A 4377-nucleotide genomic window follows, 5' to 3' on the forward strand; every position below is an offset into this window, starting at 1 on the left:
AACAGAAGCGCACAGTTGCTCGGAAAATGTTGATCAACCGAAGTCACTTCTGCAGTTTGAAAATAACGTTCGTACAGTAGTAATGGAAATCTAAAAACCAGTTTTTTTTTGTATTCAGAAATTCTAAAGGGGAGTCTACCCCACTTTTCCGTTCTAAAATCAAATCTACCGATACCTGTACTTGAATAAAAATGATTTCCTTCCTCAGCTGCAAGTTGGTTTATCTTTCCTGCGTTGGCTGCGTCCCCTGGTGGCACAACGGTATGTCTATGGATTTATAACGCTAGAAACCGGGTTTCGATACCCGTGGTGGGCAGAGCACAGGTATCCCATTGCGCTTAATTACAAACAAAACATAACCTTAGCTGCAAGTTGTTTTATCTTTGCTGCGCCCCCTGGTGGCACAACGGTATGTCTATGGACTTATAACGCTAGAAACCGGGTTTCGATACCCGTGGTGGGCAGAGCACAGGTATCCCATTGTGTAGCTTTGTGCTTAATTACAAACAAAACATAGCCTTAGCTGCAAGTTGTTTTATCTGACCTGTCATCTAGTGGCGAGAAGTTGAAGTTTTAATCTAGTTTATTAGTTGACGTTTTGAGTAGCACAAAAACTCTGCTGTTGTTGTCAAATTAACGAGGTTGAGTAAACAGTGTCCACGTGCTTGGTAAGCTCTGCCGACGTGTGGATTGGGTGTCAACTTCCAGATGTGAGAAAGCTTTATTATAGAAACTGACGAGTATCGTGGATGATACGAAACCGGTATTTTTTATGTATTTGTGGTTTTATTTCTTATAAATTAGCAGTAATAAATAAAGAGTTTCTAAAACTATTTTTAAAGACATTTTTATTAATAATTTCCTTCAGCAAATAACATTTGTTTCCTTGTATATGTAAATGTACGTATAAAAGTTTCATGGATTTATTTGTTTCCATGTTGTGTTAAACAATGTTTATACAAAAAATTATTACGCTCTTTACTGATAGGGGCTTATAAAATTCTGTTATAATTTGATGTTCGAGTTACACGAGCATGTTTGGTGCGACGGGGATTTGAACCAGCAGATTGCGAGTCGAGCTACTCTTTTACCAACGAATAGTGGGATTGATCGTGACATTATAACGCCCCCACGGCTGAAAGGGCGAGCATGTTTGGTGCGACTGCGAGTCGAGCGCCCTAACCACCTGGCCAGCTTTAAGAACGAAGCCACTACGAGCTATCTGCTGTGTCCACTGCGGGGAATCGAACCCCTGATTTGCATATTCGTTGTTAAATTTAATTACTTGAAAATAAAATGATTTATCACACGTTATATCTGACACATAGAGAAATATTTAACTACAACACATCAATTGTATAAAAATACATTTATTTCTGTTTAATACATATTTTTTTTTACAAAAACTATTTTTCACAAAATAATAAATATTTTTCTCGAATTTACTGTACATTTTTATTGTCAAGATACCATCAATTTTATTAAGGATTATAAAATGAAGTCGTGGTTATTTCAGTACAAATGAACAAAGGGAAAACAATGAATAAGAACACAATGAAAGAGAAAACAATGCATACAAAATTTAAACGTATCTATCATGTTACAAACCTGAATAATGAAATATTACAACACTAAAGTAAAAAAAAAAAAAATGACACTACAACACACACTGAAACAAATTACCACGCCGTCACCTACATTTAAAACTGAATTCGAGAAAACCACAAAACGAATGGACTTGAGCAAAGTTTGCTGTGTAGAAAGTGTGTGAATCGTTGGTTAAATTAAAACCTAAGTGTCATACTTCAACAATATGGTACGTCATACTTCAACAATATGGTACTTAGTTAGGTTAAGATATCAGTTTATGTAACGCCAGCATACAAATTTGTATGATGTCGTTACATAAACTGATATCTTAACCTAAGTACCATATTGTTGAAGTATGACACTTGTATGCTGTCATTACATAAACTGATATCTTAACCTAAGTACCATATTGTTGAAGTACGACACTTGTATGCTGTCATTACATAAACTGATATTATAACCTAAGTACCATATTGTTGAAGTATGACACTTGTACACTGGTGTTACAGATGCAAAAAATGTAACATAAACTGATATTTTAATATATCTGGGAAACACCAGAAACATTACTCTGTTCTAGTGCTCATTTATGCATCTAATTTGAAGAAAAATGTCTTTTAAGAACTTATAAACACACACTTGTATTAACTATTCAAGTGGATATTTTTGAACTAATCTACAAAAATACAATAACTGGTCACCATTTACAATTTTCTAATCGAGGGTAGTCGCCATAATATCAAAATTTGTACTCATTAAGCCTTGACATAAAAGTAAGATATGTCAAAAAAACTTTTTCAAACATTATTATAAAATATCATGGCACTTTTTTTTTACAGATATTATCTTGGTGTTCTAGTTGAACAGTCTCTCAAGCCATCCAAGCAACATGCAGTTGTTAAGGGCAGTGTAAATAGGGTTTTATATAGCACCTACCAAAAAATATTGAATACAAGTCTAGAGAGGTTATAATGTCATTGGTTAGATCATATTTGGAGTATTGTGTTCAGTCTTGGGCTCCTTACCTTAGAAAGGACATTGAATTGTTGGAAAGGGTTCAGAGGAGGGCTACTAGGATGAAAATATTGTTATACCTTGGCACGTTAAGGTCCCCGAAATAGTTTTCTATCGAAAAAAGAAAAGTTAAGAGGGGGGGGGGGGTCTGATTGAGGCATTTTAGACTGTTAAAGGAATCGATAGTGTTCATGCATCATCTTTTTATGTATACTTTAATGGTGATAATAATAGTGGAAACAAATATAATTTTTGACAAGGTAGGCATCATCTTCATCTTTTTTTCAGGGTGGTTAGGTCTTTGAAATGGGTTGCTCACAGATTTAGTGGATGTTCTTCGTTTTAACGAAAAGCTTGATAAATATTTTAATGATAAGGGCTGGTTTCGAGTGTTTTATTTTTAAGAATTAGTTGGTGGAACGGCCTTGTTGTTCTTAAATAATATGTATATTTGTACACTTAGTTACCCGAAATAATGGTGTTTTATTTTTATATATACATACAAAAATGGCAGCTTAACACCCTTTGGCATTCTACCTTAGACTACAAGTCCTACAAGCTAACTTATGGTTTCCAGCTGTTCACTTACACTTATATTACACTAATTATTTCGTTAGTAAACATATAATTAACGTGAAAATATCAAGGTATCTACAAAATGTTCTTGCAAGTTCCATATTCGTGGGTTGATTGTGGTCTCCGAGTGGAAAATGGTGAAACTGATTTATTTTAAGCTCAGCCTGATGAATTAATGGTTCGTTTGATCCTAAAATGAGAAACTGAGGACTTCTATCAATCTCTTCAACTGCAAGCAGTATCCACTGCCCAAAACGATAACCACATAATCAGAGTTCTCTATGTTTTTTTTAGCTATATCAAAGCACAACCTCTATTATTAAATAGTGTCAACAGCAACAAATTTTTTTATTTATGTAAAACAAATGTAAAGTGAATTGTCCATAAATGCTTATTTGGCACTATAGGCTTTGCAGACCATAAAACATCTGTTAATAAGGCATACACTCATCTAGAACACTACTAGTATGGCTCCCTCCTCCTTCAGTAGATCAACATTACTAGGTGTTGAATCGTATGCTGCTAAGTGTCTTACTAAAGCACCTATGTTCAATTTGATTTAAATCTGGTAATCGTGCTGACCACTTTTCACTTGATACCCTCTCCTTCCAGGAAGATACTGGACAGTTGAACATATTATCGTCCATTAGAACAAAGTTCTGACCAAGTGTGCACAACACTAATAGTCGTAAGGTTGCATCTGAATATCCCATAGCATTCACAGTGCCACGATGTAGCCCAAAATGTCAGGTGGTTACTAACTGACCCCTTCTTAAGCCATTATGACAACACAGCTTCATACACGTCTTTCATCTGTAAAACTGAGATTGGATCTAGTACCAGGCAATATCCAAATGTATACATGTGTAGTACCTCGCTGTGAAAAAAAAAAAAGGCATTTACCTGCATGTCGTTTGACCAATACACATATTCTTGGCATTATTGATGACAGACCATTGGTCATTTGGCATAATGGTCAATCCAAACCATGTCTGACCACTTCCATGCTCTGTACTGTCAGTTTAGTTAAGCAACCGAGGCCAGCCGGTCACTTCGAGCCGAACAGTGTCTTGTAGGGTTGTTGACAATGGTTTCTGCCCTGTCCAGACCTCTGTAATTAGAGGTGGTCTGAAAGTGATCCAGCTAACTGCATTTTGTAAGCCTTTTTGCGATCTTGTGCACATAGCCAACCTATAG

The sequence above is a fragment of the Limulus polyphemus genome, unplaced genomic scaffold, assembly GCF_000517525.1.
Source record: "Limulus polyphemus unplaced genomic scaffold, Limulus_polyphemus-2.1.2 Scaffold3065, whole genome shotgun sequence".
NCBI lineage: Eukaryota > Metazoa > Arthropoda > Merostomata > Xiphosura > Limulidae > Limulus > Limulus polyphemus.